General features: G+C 38.1%; 1 long non-coding RNA gene across 1 annotated transcript; it reads right to left on the bottom strand.

Annotated features, from left to right (window-relative positions):
• Positions 1–3,410: 3,410 nt before the first annotated feature.
• Positions 3,411–5,297, bottom strand: LOC146740228 (uncharacterized). Its single transcript, XR_014929886.1, has 3 exons — positions 5,024–5,297; positions 4,617–4,750; positions 3,411–4,108 (listed from the first exon to the last, which is right to left on the bottom strand). It is a non-coding gene; the product is annotated as an uncharacterized LOC146740228 (long non-coding RNA).
• Between the last annotated feature and the right edge of the window lie 9,542 nt (positions 5,298–14,839).

Genomic DNA, 14,839 nt, shown 5'->3' with positions numbered 1-14,839 from the left:
GTTGCAGCTTCGAAGTTGTATTAGGCGGGAGAAAGACGAGTTTGATGGCTTTGAGGTTTTTGACAGCTGGATGGGCGGGACAGTTGTCGACGAACATGAGAATTTTTCTTTTCTGGCGTTTGTACTTCTTGTCCAGTTTGTGTAGCCATTCGATGAACAAATCGCTGACCATCCACGCTTTTTTGTTTGCCTTGTAATCGACGGGTAGGGATTTTACGTTTTTGAAACACCTAGGGTTTTTTGATTTTCCGATGATCAGTGGCTTGAGTTTTTCAGATCCATCCATATTTGCGCAAAGCATCACAGTCAATCTTTCTTTACTTGTCTTTCCCCCAGAGCATACGTCATTCTTGAATGATAATGTCTTATCGGGCATCAGGCGGAAAAATAACCCAGTTTCGTCGGCATTAAAAATATCTCTGGGAGCGTAGCCATCGATGAGTCCGGGTAATGTTAACGTTACCCAGTCATCAACCATGTCATCGCTGACAGAAGCAGCTTCGCCGCACACGGATTTGAACGTGATACCGTGTCGGGATTTGAATCTCTCCAGCCAGCCATTACTGGCTTTGAATTCGGAATCATTCATTCTCTGTTCTAAATCTTCGGCCTTTGCCTGGAGGATAGGACCGCTGATTGGGACATTCATAGAATGGGCACTGGTAAACCATTTCAGCAATGCCTGCTCAACGTCGTCGACTGCTGAAAATCGCATTCGCTTCCGGCACGGCTCAATTTTGTTGTGTTCGAACATCTTCAAAACATCAGTTTTTTTCTTTAAAATCGTTGACAGTGTACTGGGTTTAACATCAAATTTTCGACAGACATCGCCGTGACGAGTGCCCGACTCAATCGCTTTGATCATTTGGACTTTACAGTCCAACGACAAGGCACGCCGTTTGACACGAGTTGACATTTTGAAGTCAGGACGGAAACTGGCATCTCACTCGTAGTCGCCGTAATTTATCTAAAATTTACAGCATCCATGCTTCACACTTTTTTATTGTGAATCTTAAAATTAAAAACTCGAGCAGCAAGGGCGTCGAAAGTGACTAGACACTGGAAGTCACGTACACAAAAGATTTTCACGCCCAGTGAATGGCTACATTGTTTTTATTTTACGCTGCACAGCTCAAGCCCACTGCCAACAGCGGAAGCGTAACACCGTGTATTTGGCGGTTCGTTTTAGAATTTCGCAGCTGTTTGAGTGAATGAAATGTTCGCTATAGGTGTTACAGACCATTGTTTTTCAGAGAAAATCCTTTCGTACTAAGCGGGTTCTCGTAATAAACGAGTTCGTTCTAAGCGTTGTCAATTACCATAGGGATAATGGATTTTCAAACGGGACTTCGGTGTTCGTTCGTTGTAACCGGTATTTCGTTGTAACCGAGTTCGTACTAACGAGTTTTGACTGTAGTTTACAAATGAGCCTGGGCTACTTTCCCACTGATGGTTGCAAGTCTGACAATTTGTATCCAATAATATGGGATACGATCACCTGGTTGGAAGTCACATGTAACCTAAAAGTAATGGTGTCCACCAGTGATGGAGCGTCATGGAACCGGAAGTTCTACCGTATGCATAGAGTAAAAGGTGCTCCGCGGGATATGGTGGTGTTCAAGACTAGAAATTTATGGAGTGATGATGAAAGATTCATTTATTTTGTGTCTGATGTACCCCACTTAATAAAGACTACCAGGAACTGCTGGGCTAATTCTGAGGCACATCGGAAAACCAGAAGTCTATGGGTATGTGCATATTTAATATAGTATATACCTTTCCATTTGATAAATTTGATTAAATCATAGACCACCTAATATTTAATTAAAAGTTGGACGGTCTACTTAATTCCTAATAAGATGTTTTTTATAATCCTTGTTTTCACAGAATGGTAATCCAATATTATGGAGGCATCTTTCAGAGTTGATAATGGATGATCGAACCAGGGACATTCACTTGTTACACAAGATTGGATATGAGCATATCAATTTAACATCTTTTTCAATTATGAGAGTTAACCTTGCAGCTCAGGTATGTTTTTTAAAGACACTTTTCCTATTTTTGCACAAAATCAAAAAGTCAACAACATTGAATAAAAGTTGACAGTTATGTAATATATGCTAAACTTGTTAAACTTTGTTGCCTTTTGTATGCATCTCGCAGGTTCTAAGTGAAACAGTGTCCCATGCTATTCAAAGATTTGGTCCACCAGAAGCAGGGGAAACTGCTAAGTTTGTAATGTATATGGACAACTTTTTTGACTGCTTAAATGTGCGATGCAAGGAGAAACATCTAAGGAAACGTAAACCTAACCTGGCACCCTATACAAATCCGGATGATCCAAGATTATCAGTAAGTTATTGAATAATTGTGAAGACATCATACTTTTAACCTTTTTCTGTACCAAATTTTTTTCGCTAAAATTCTTGTGCCACATTTGTTCAATAATTACTTGTTTATTTTTTATCAAATGGGTCAAAATTGAGGGGGGGGGGTTGTAGATGGTGGCTATAGTTCCTAGTAATGCATGTTGATTTATTATTACAAACTAATTTCCTGTATTCAATATTTTTTTTAGTGGCTTGAACTTGATTTTCTAAATTATTTCACTGAGTGGCAAGATAGAGTTGCAAGAAGGCCAGGACAGTTCACAGCATCACAACGAGCTGCTATGCTTCTCAGTCGACAAACGCTAGAGGGGTTGCAGATGTCAGGTAAGTTTGCACCACTAAACTACAAAGGTGGTTATACTATTGATAGAATGGTGTTATAGTAATCTATATAGAGATGCAATTTTTCAACTAATTTGTGGGTAGGTTGGGTTATGGCAAAACAATTTAGTTTCTGCTTAATCCCAAATCAGAATTAAATTAAAATACACTGATCATGAATGTTGTTGATACTCAAGGAACTAAATTACTGTCTACAAACAATGCCATTTTCACCTTTGTCTTTCGCAGTTAAATCTTTCGTTGAGGTTACGAAATATCTTTTGAACCATGGTGTAGAGTATGTCCTGAGTGAGAAACTGTGCCAGGATCCATTAGAGGCCCACTTCAGCAAGCATAGACATCGTGGAGGGGCAAATAATGACCCCACAGTACAAGCCTTTGGATACCAAGAGAATGCCATAAGGTTACAGAAATCTCATCATCTCCAGTGTATCACCGGCAATACTGGTCAGTGTAAGCGTGCAGTGGAAGAAGTAATTGACACTACACCCCTGCAAAAAAGATGTCGAACTGGCGTGTAGCTTATTCCTCCCACTTTATTTAGCATAGCTCAGCGTTGACTACTATTCAAATGTGGAGAAAATGTGTTAGAGCAATGACTGTGTACTCAATAGGAACCCATCATGATTTTACAATTTGTTTCCTCTAATTAGGGAATAAATAACATACAAACACACATTAAATGATGTTAGTGTTTTTTAATAACTTGTATGTACATGGAAATATAAAGAGGCAATGTAAATTTTTAAAGTAAGTGTTATTGTTAATAAAGTTTTAAAGCTTTAAAAAAATGTTATGCATTGTATGTCTATTTTAAATAATGTTCATTTCAAAGACTTTCTGAGTCCCTTGGATCCTTTGACATGTTGGTTGTGTGATGTCTTGAAAAGTTCAACTACACTCTTACTAAATGAAAAGCATCTGACCTGGATGTACAGTTTTACAAGCATCATAGCTAGGGATGATGATACATCATCATCATCATCTCCGTTTTTGGTCACACATGACCATAAAACCTGTACTCGTCTACACGATTTGACCTCTTTTAAAATTGGGTCATGAATATTTCTCCCATTACTATCAGTAACCTTGGCAACACTGAGATGCCGCTTACACACAGATTCCACCTCTTCGAAAAAAAGAAATGTGGAGTCTGTCAGATGAAAGAGCCCACCCCTGTCTTTTTTATGGAGCCATCCCTTTGTCTGCGACATGCATCCACCTTTCTGATGCTCCTTTTCTTCTTTCATGGCACCCAATAAATTTAACAGTTCATGGTTTTTTGCTTCATTTCGCTGCAGTTTTCTCTTGAGCTTGTGAGGGATATAGCCTGCAAAATATCTCAGGGCTTCTTTCTCCTTGTCACTTAATGTGAACTCTGTGCTTGCAGTGGCTTCGCCCTCAATCATGGCACACTCAATTCTTACCATTTTTATCAGTCTGAAAAGTACCATTTTTGTGAGCAAAAAAATGGTTCGCTTGTCAGTGTTAGAACTGAGGATTCTGTCAAGGTTGACAGACATTGCCTTAGTGAGCCGGTCATCTATCCACATGTTGTGAAAAGAATGCCATACCTCTTCATTATGGGATGAATACGTTTTCATTGTGTCACCTGATGTCAGTACATTCCATATTTCTTTGGATAGTGTTGTGACAAAATCCATATCCAGTGTCTCCCCTTTCCCCATTTCTTTGGCAATCATACCAGCAGCTGTTGAAACTTTTTTTCCCTGGATACTGGCTTCAAAATTTAAATTTTCGTCACACGCTACACACTCTAACACCTTCAGGGAATAGTGTTGCATATTTTCACGTACATCATTGAACGTCTGCTTCCTTTTAGCCTCATAAAACCCTAAAAAATAAAACATTTTTTGTTACGACCTATTGTTGACATTTGTAAGAAAACCACAAACATTTATGTTTTTCATCCAAATCAATTGATGATTTTCTTTTATAGTGTCCAATTGAATCTTGTCTCTGACTTGATGTAGCTTTGTCTGTAGACTGTGGCTTGTCTGAGTGAAAAGACAAAGTAAATAAACAACTTTCATAAGGCAGCGTTATCAAATTCTATTTTGCTGTGTATGATTTCAATCACATAATTAGCAAATTAATTTTCATGTCTATGACTGATTCACACTAGTTCTAATTTGCACAACTTGAATAGAATCATAAATTGCAAACATTTCTTGTTCTGGTTAACAAAGCAATAAAATTAAATTAAAATATGGGTGAATGTGAACACAGTCCCTCAACTGTGATGGGAGATAATAAATCAACAAACTTACCAGAATTTTGTTGTGGTGTTATATCAGTTTTGTGTAATTTTCCAACTTGGCACTCGTATTTAGAAGCTGCAATAAAAGGACACACTATATTTAATAATCAATTCATCATTCACCAATAATACATGAAATAATTAAGACAATATTAACTCACAAACCCTCCCTGAGAAAGGAAATGCCTCAGACTCAGGTAATTAACACTAGACCACAGTCCCTCAAGTTGAGGGACTGTGACTAGACTGAACCACAGACAACTGCTCTTATGGGCATTGTCTGTCATTCACACCAATTTTGAACACAATGAAGTGAGAGTCTCTGAACTAAAAAGTTAACACTGTCGTCCGAACCTGTGACACTACTTTGGAGATTACGATTCCAAAATAAAACAAGCAAAACCAGGAACATGAATGCCGATTTCTGTACATCTTTGATTCCGGCAGTATGAAAAATGACACACCCCCCTCACAATTATACAGAGACGTAATCGTAAAAGTAAGACATTGTTTTAGACATGAATGATGGTACATGCCTTTTAGGTCTTGATTGTGGATGGTCTTCACATGCCCTCGAAAACCACTCGCACTTTTATATTGCTTAGTGCATGTGGGACATTCATAAACTATATTAGAAAGGTTTTTAGCGGCCCTGACAGAAGTCATTGCGATCGTCGTGGATGGCTGCGAGTGCGACGATGCCTCCGACTCAGATTTGTCAACGTCTCCTTTCATGTACTCGGCAGCAACATAATCTGGTTCTTCTTCCAATATATCATTCCAATCGATGTCACTGTCGTCGAAATTTACAAAATCCTCCCACATCTCGTTAAAATAACTATCGTCTCTCACGTTGAAATCAAAATCAAAACAAAGTGCATACGCATGCGTAGCAGTGAATCAAAAAGGCTTCTGGGTAAAAATGATGTCATACCCTATGCTAATTTTATGTTAATAGCTAAGTAGGCTCGCGCTCACACTTGGTCGTCGAAGACTGAATGCAGATCAGCCAGAACTTAGTTTTTTCGATGCTCGTGACCAGGTTATCAAATTGATGGGTCAAAGGGGCAAATCTTTGAAAGCAAAACGTGAAGCTGCTGTTCGTGAGGTATTAAGCGACCAATCTAAAAGTGATGGAGAAGTTGCAGCACTGGCTCAACAGGTGTCTATGCTTTCAAAACAAGTTGATACCCTCACATCAATGGTACAGAAATTTGTGAAACCTGAGAATCGTTCACCTGTGTCAACTGACAATAAACCTCGATGTTGGACATGTAACTCACCAGATCATCTAAACCGAGACTGCCCTAAGAGAAAGTCCAAACCAAAGCCTAAACCCCAAGATTTAAACTAAACCAGCCTGCTGCAGAGAGCCGTGTGGTAGGTGAGACTAGGATTGATGGAGGCTCATTTATACATAGCGTGGTGGGAGATTGTCCAGAAGCTGTTCTAAAGTTGGGAGGTACAGATGGTGTGTGTGTACTTGACACCGGTGCCCAGGTCTCAACAGTAACGGAGCAGTTTTTTAGAGAATATCTTGTTAAAGCAGAGTTAATAGATGTTGCATCATTTATTAAGTTAACTGGTTCTCAGGGCCTTGATATACCCGACCTTGGTTATGTGGAGCTGTCTATTACTATTTGTAATCATACATTTAATAATTTGGGTTTCTTAGTTGTGCGTGACCCAACCAATACTCCCGTTGAGTCACGAAAGAAAAGAGTACCTGGTGTTATAGGGTCCAATGTTTTTAGGGATATAAGAAATGAATTGGTAGGGCAGTATGGTGATAACTTTAGAGAGAAAATACAAACTGGGCTTAGTGTGAATGAGATTAACTTTCTTTATATACTAGAAGCTTACAAGCCAACGTTTGTAAACAATGAAGAAGTGTTTGCAGTTTCAGTGGAGAACAGACCTGTGAGAATTGCTGGGAAGAAACCTGTATTGATTCCTGCTCGTTCTATACGTGTAATTGATGGATCTCTCAGACCTGCCCCCATTGGACAGACATACAATGTGTTGTTGGAGCGAAATGAAGTTCATGTTGCAGAGTTGCAGAGTGGAGTGGCCATTGGTGCAACATATGTGACTGTGACTGATACTGGTAGGGTGCCTATGCAAATTGCAAATTTCAGTGATCGTGATGTTTATTTAACCCCTCGCACCCCAGTGGGAGTGGCTAAGTCTGTTTCTTTAGAGCCAACTATTAGGTTTCATGCTGTGAATGTAAATGAAGTACAAGTGACAGAAGCACCAGGCAGTGATGTCACAGCTCTTGAAGTACAAGACCTTATCTCAAGAATGAATGTTGGTGATGTTAGTCAAGTCCAGAAGAACAAGTTAAATATGCTGATTGATAAATATCAGAACACATTTAGTAAGGATGAGGATGATATTGGATTTTGTGATTTAGTACAGCATCGAATAATTACCACTGATGATAAGCCTGTTAAAGTACCACATCGTAGAGTCCCACCACATCACTGGGATGAGGTGAGGGAGTACTTACAGAAATCTTTAGAGAGAGGTGTTATTAGAGAGTCGTCTAGCCCTTATGCATCACCAATAGTTTTAGTAAAAAAGAAGGATGGTAAGCTGAGGTTATGCGTGGATTATCGCTCCTTGAATATGAAGACTCACAAAGATGCATATCCTTTACCTAGGATAGAGGAAGCTTTAGAAGTACTTGGAGGCGCCAAATATTTCTGTAGCCTGGATTTGGCACATGGTTTTAATCAACTTCCGGTTGCTGAGGAGGACATTGAGAAGACTGCATTCCGTACAGGTACAGGAGGTCTTTTTGAGTATACCAAAATGCCATTTGGTCTATGTAATGCTCCTGCCACCTTTATGAGGTTGATGGACAAAGTATTTGGTGATATCAATTTTCAGACTCTTCTTGTGTATCTTGATGACATTTTAGTTTTTGGTTCTACTTTTGAAGAAACTCTATCGAGACTCGATATAGTACTTTCTCGTTTGACTAAGCTCAATCTCAAGGTAAAGCCTGAAAAGTGTCATTTATTTCACACTAAAGTACGCTATCTGGGTCATGTGGTGTCTGGTAATGGTGTTTCCCCAGATCCGGAGAAAGTGCGTGCAGTTCAAGAGTGGCCTCGGCCAAAATCAGAACGTGAACTACGTGGGTTTCTTGGATTGTCTGGGTATTACAGGAGGTTTATTCCAGAATATGCTAAAGTGGCTGCCCCACTCCACAGCTTACTAAAGAAGCCTGATGATGTCAGAGGGAAGTCAAAGAAAGGGAGGAAGAAAAGAGTTACTACCAATAAAGGGTGGTCATGTGATGTCAATGAATGTTGGAACCAGTCTTGTGAAGAATCATTTATGGCACTGAAAAATGCACTGACATCCCCTCCAGTCTTGGGCTATCCTAATTTCAAACAGCCCTTTATCTTAGAAACTGATGCTAGTTTTTTAGGGTTGGGCGCTGTTTTGTCACAGAAACAAGGTGATAAAACTGTTGTACTTGGGTATTCTAGTAGAAGTTTAAAACCTAATGAACGCAATATGCAGAACTACTCCAGTATGAAATTAGAGTTGCTTGCATTAAAGTGGGCAATCACTGAAAAATACAGAGATCTTCTTATTGGAGCTGAATTTGTAGTCTATACTGATAACAATCCATTAAGCTATTTCCTGACAACAGCGAAACTAGGTGCTACCGAAACTAGATGGGCAGCTGACCTTGCACAGTTCAATTTCACAGTAAAATATAGGTCCGGCAAGAGCAATGGAAATGCAGATGCTCTTAGTAGAAAAACTAGTCATGGGGATGATTGTTTATCTGTTACATTGGAGGAAATCAGAAGTGAACGTTTTGCTGAAAACGCTCTTGATACTCCTGTTTCCACTGTTCTTGAAGACTCCATTCGTGCATGTTCTGAAAGGATGTCTACTGAAGTGTTGCTTAAAGAAGTTCGCGTTAGAACTCAAAACACAGAGCCAAAGACAATTTCTACTTTGCCGTCTATCTCTAAGACCGACTTATCACGTATGCAGATGCTAGATGAAAATATCAGCAGACTTTGGTTCTACTGGAAAACTAGGCACCCTCCTACTAAGCGTCAGCTAATGAGGGAAACCAAACAAGCACGTAAGTTGCTCCGGTGTTGGAAACGGATCATGGAAGATGAAGGTGTGCTGTATCGAATTGTCCATGACACTGGTAGAGAAGTGAAACAACTAGTGCTCCCAGAACAGATCAAGAACCAAGTGTTGAATGCAGTGCATGATCAGGTTGGGCATCAGGCAGCTGAGAAGACAACAGCATTGGTGAGAGAAAGATGTTACTGGCCAGGAATGGTTGGAGAGATTGCTGAGTACTGTAATAGATGTCAACGTTGTACTTTGGCCAAAGCAGGGAAGAGGCTCCATCCCACCATGGGATCCCTGACTGCTTCAAAGCCATTGGAGATACTTGCTATGGACTACACTGTACTAGAACCCAGCTCGAATGGTGTTGAGAATGTTCTTGTGCTCACAGATGTGTTCACCAAGTTCACTCAAGCAATACCAACCAGAGATCAGAAAGCGACAACAGTAGCTCGTGTCTTAGTTCGTGACTGGTTTGTTCGATTTGGAGTACCTCGTAGAATTCATAGCGATCAAGGCCGTAATTTTGAAAGCAAAATTATTCGAGAACTTTGTAACATCTACAATATCACAAAGAGTCGCACAACTCCATACCATCCAGAGGGCAACGGACAGTGTGAGCGATTTAATCGCACTCTCCATGATCGATTGCGCACACTCCCTCCGAAGAAGAAGTCAAAGTGGTCTGAGCACTTACCTGAGCTAGTGTATGCATACAACTGTACTCCACACTCATCTACTGGCTACTCTCCTCACTATTTGTTTTTTGGCAGAGAACCTGTACTTCCTGTCGATCATCTACTTGGCATTGATGTGTGCAAGGATGATTGCTCGGTAGATGGATGGATAGCCGATCATCACAGAAGATTAACAGATGCATTTGAAATGGCCTCACGGAAGACTGAGAAAGAAGCTCTAAGAAGAAGAGTCAGGAATGATAGTAAAGCTGACAAAACTGATTTGGAGCTTGGTGCTCGTGTGTTCTTAAAGAATAGAGTGATAGGGCGCAATAAGATCCAAGATAAATGGAATCCTGAACCATATATGGTCAATGAAAGACTTAAAACTGGTGGAAATACTTATGTAGTGGAACCTGTCACTGGTGGGCTACCGCGCAAGACTGTACATCGAACTGAGCTGCTAGATTCCAGAAGTCTTGTCAAAGACATGGAAGTTGGCAGTGCCACAGAAGAAGATGTTAAGTCTGAAAAAATATCTGACAGTGACTCTGAAGATGAAGAGTGTGACTTTCGTATTGATAGTGAGACCAGGTGTGAATTGCGTACTATTCCTCCTTCTGCTGAAGTTAATGTGGATAACAATGAAAGGTCTAATCCAAGCATACCTACAAAGCCTCTGATACCTTCTGATAAAGTGGTTGAGCAACCAAGTATTTGCCTTAAAACAGAAACCATTGCTAATAAAACTCCTCATGATAGATCAGCGGAAAAGTTGACTAGTTCAGAAAACGTAATAAGTGAACCTCGAAGATCAACTCGTGTTACAGCTGGACAACATTCCAACCCACATAGTTTACCAAAATCAGTCATCGAAGAAACTTCTGTGTGTGTAAAATATGATCCTAAAATGTTAGCAAATATGGTTCAAAGCCATGCTAATTTGGCCCAGTCCAATATGCTGATGATGCAGATGTTATCTGGGATAAACCATGTTTAACTTTCACAGTAATGTAACGCAAATGTAATTTGTATTGGGTTATTTGCTATTTGAACTTTGTACTTTGTAATTTCTTCTTTGTGTTCAATGAACATGTTTAAGTGTTAATATGATAATGACCCTTTCACAACAGCGTAACGCAACCTGCATTTGGAGCCACTGTATTTGTTCTATTTGATGCGCGTCGTATTCTTAGCGCGTCTTTGTGGATCCAGTTCATGTTGGTTTAGTTGTTAACTGGTCATGATGTCATCATGAATCTTTTTGATTATTACAAAACTTCTGTTCTGTAATTTCTATTCATTGTTTGGTTGTTGAGGGCACCAACCTTCAAGCAGGGAAGTGTGTGAGAGTGCTGTTTACCCTTCTTGAGTGTGTGAGGGCGCTGTTCATCCTTGAGTGTTATTTATATTTTCTTTAAATATTCATATTTCTACCTTTGAGATGTATTGTAAATTCTTTATTTTTATTATTAATTTCTGTAGAGGATATGTAATGTATTATTTCAATGTATTTTGTAATTTTGAGAAAACACTTCTTTTGCCGAGGTCATGTGACATGACAGACTCCATCTTGTAAACTTCTGTTTGCAAACACTTTTCGTTTGCTGTCTGCAATTTCACCCAGTTTCAATCTTTATCAGTCTCTAGAAGTTTGAAAACCATTTCATGATTTTCTGGTAAGTTTAATCTTTGTAATTGAGGTTACTGAAGTTGTTATTTAAAATATTTTCGAAACTTTTATATTTTGTGTTGAACTTTATGCATATCGTCTATGACAATGCATATCGTCTATGACATTTTTGAATTGTACTTCTGCTTTATATAAAATGTCACATCCCCTTCGGATATCATTGCTAAAGTTCTTGATATATATTCTATGCCTAATTTTTATGAGTTTATTGTCAGTCAAGCACATTTTTCTTTATAATCTTCTAAAATGTGTACAATTGCATGTATTTGACATATAGAGCTCGAGCTGTGTGAATGGCGACCTGAAGCTGAGGAGAGCATTGTATTTCACTCAATTTAGAGTTGTTCTAGTCAGGGTGAGCTATTATGTATATTTCTATATAATGTATTTCTGAGATTTATTGCCGTTATATTTCTTAGATGAATATATTTTTATTTATCATGTTTGCCAGCAGCATAAACTTTCTGTTTTTCTGACAAATATGTATTTATATCTCCCTGATATCAAAATGTACATGTAGTCCCTGAGCTAGACAGCCTATCGAAATTTATTGCAATAACTAATTGTATAATATTGACACTTCATTGAGTCAAATGTACTTATTAATGTTTTTACATATTTTGTCTACACAGGTTTCTTTTTTTGTTTTGTTTTGTTTTTGTTTTATGTTATCTTAACCATAGTATGAACTTGGAATAAAAGAACGCAGTGAATGACATACATGCGTGTCTCTGTGTGTGTCTATCTGCACGTTACAATAGTATAATAATTTCATCTTATTTTTTTTCTCTGTAATGTATTAGCTTAGTTTTTTTTTTAATTTTTCTATTTTTTTTAACCTTTTATTCTTTCTTAAACATTTGTAACCATTGCCAATCCCTCCGGGGAATGTGTAAGTGTTAATAAAATTATTATAATTATAGACTAAGTATTAATATTTGTTGTATTGGCTTAGATGGTCGCTCGGAGGAGGTCGATAGTGTCGGGTCGAGTGGTAAGAGCATAATAATGATACGATACTATTAAAGTCAGGAAGTTTATTGTTTCTCTCTTTCTTCTCTGTAAATGAATGACACAAGAGGTTAGGAAGTGAATTTCATCCGTTAGAAAGTTGCATTTATGTTCAATTGGAGTTTTGGGGCTTTTGTATCTCAGCATGGAAAGCGTTACCCAGTTTACTTCAAGGTATTTTTAGACGGCTGGCGCCTCCTACAGAAAGCCGCAGATTCAGATTTGTATTCAGCTCGAGTTCACAGCCTCATTTTCAAAGCCCAACTCAAGATTGCAAGCCCCGCTTTAGCCATTATGTGGAGTAAATAATTCTCAGCCCAGATCATAAGACAGCGAAGAGCAGAAAGCTGGTGTCGTTATACAGGTTATATATATTTACATTTTTATGAAGCAAAGTTGATGTAATCCGAAAATGGCATTGTGACGTCATAGTTAGCAAGATCAGCAAGGAACGATGTTTCACTCATGAACCAATTGAATTTGAATGAAAGTTGTTGATCGATATTTACAAATTTTTGCAAATAAGCAAAGCCCCAGCTATGTTCTCTTCACTGTAAATTTCACACAATAAAACAAGGCAAATATTTTAACAAATAATTTAATACCCAATCCCAATATTATTCTATTGGCATTTTGAATTGTGAAATTTATAAATATTTATAAAAAATGAAGAGATTGGATTGGTTGTTATAAATATTTATAAATTTCAATGACAGCTGAATAAAATCAACCAATGAATCAATTTCATAATAAGCTTAATTGATTCTGTGTTCTATGTGTTTTACGCTCGTTGAAATTTCCCGAAATTCACTCAAATTATAAATGGTTAACATTGCCTTGTAACTAATAAATGACATTGAGTTATTACAGCAAAAATTATAAGAACTTGTTAATTTATGAGCGAAATGCTTTTAAAATTAGGGGTTGTGATGTATTCTGTATACTGCATGGACATTTGCCTGAGCTATACTAATAATTTGTTTTCCATTTTACAAAACGTCAGAGCCCTCGAACACAATATTTGCAGAGCAAATGCGAATACTATTTATTACATTTATTTCTCATATTGTGAATGAATATGCATTAGGAAAGTTTGCGCACATAGAAACAGCTTAACACAAGGAGCGCAATTTGGCGCAATCATATTGTTGTAAATGAACAATATTTATCTACATTAAATATAATGGCATTCGGTGTCTTGAATGATATGAAAAACGTCTACATCACACACCAAAACTACTAACAGCAATGTTTAAACGTAAAGGCACAAGAACATATGAACACACATAACAATCACTACAAAATGAAATCACAAAAATATCCACAATCAGAACATCTATACGTGTAATGAATAGCAAGAACGGGGAATGGGTTACTGAATTCATCTTCGGTAAATTAAATCTAAAACGTCCTCATTATGATATAGATATTCATTATAGATATTCTTAAATGTCCTTATTAATATGAGTAATACGCATCACAACAATGTATTCTGGATATTTGAAACTGAATAGATCTATATAAATCATTTGCCATTACCTGGTAGAGTGTAGTTTCAAGTGACTGCGATAAATGATTAATTTGGCTCAATTTGAATGGTGATATATGAACTCTTTCATATTGCTTTGCTCTTTCATAGCATTCTGTAGGTAACCATCGTGTCATATAGCTATTTCTTTATTTCCCATCATTGTAGACATTCTATCCCGGTAGATTATTGTCTATCTCTGACCTCGTAAGCTACAGAATGGTTCAATTTGGTTTAGAATATCTTCATTGTGCAAAACGTCATTTGTATATCTCAAAATAATTTTAGTTTGTTTTTGTTTTTCGATACACAAGGCCACATTTCTCTCAACTAAATCAACAAATAATTATACATCTTCTATAGACCTTTCTATGCAGAGGAGGCGCGATCTTTCCTCGGAGGTCCGGGGGCATGTTCCCCCCTTAAAAAATTTAAATCTAGACATTCAGAAACGCTATTTCGTGCATTTTGAATGGCAAATTTTGCTGACGTCCCCCAACAACCAATCTATCAATGGCACTAGTGGCTTATGGTCGGTCAATGACTGAATTGATTAGAATGGCGCTATATCAGTGTCATTGATGTGTTAATTGTTACAAAGAAACTTTCTGAGTGTTGACAGTTGTTTCATTGTCATATCTAAGTTCTTAGATGGCATGGAGTGTGCACTGTCTCAGAAACTGGTGGCTAATTGATGTAGTCAATAGATCATGGGCATGGCGATCTGTGATGACATCTGCTACTCTGTGCCATCAAACCCGATCCAAGACAGTGTGTCGGCTACTATGTTGCAAGTTTCTA

Source organism: Saccoglossus kowalevskii, chromosome 7, assembly GCF_978046115.1.
Source record: "Saccoglossus kowalevskii chromosome 7, keSacKowa6.1, whole genome shotgun sequence".
NCBI lineage: Eukaryota > Metazoa > Hemichordata > Enteropneusta > Harrimaniidae > Saccoglossus > Saccoglossus kowalevskii.
Note: the sequence above shows the minus strand (reverse complement) of the source record. Positions and strands in the feature narration are given on the sequence as shown.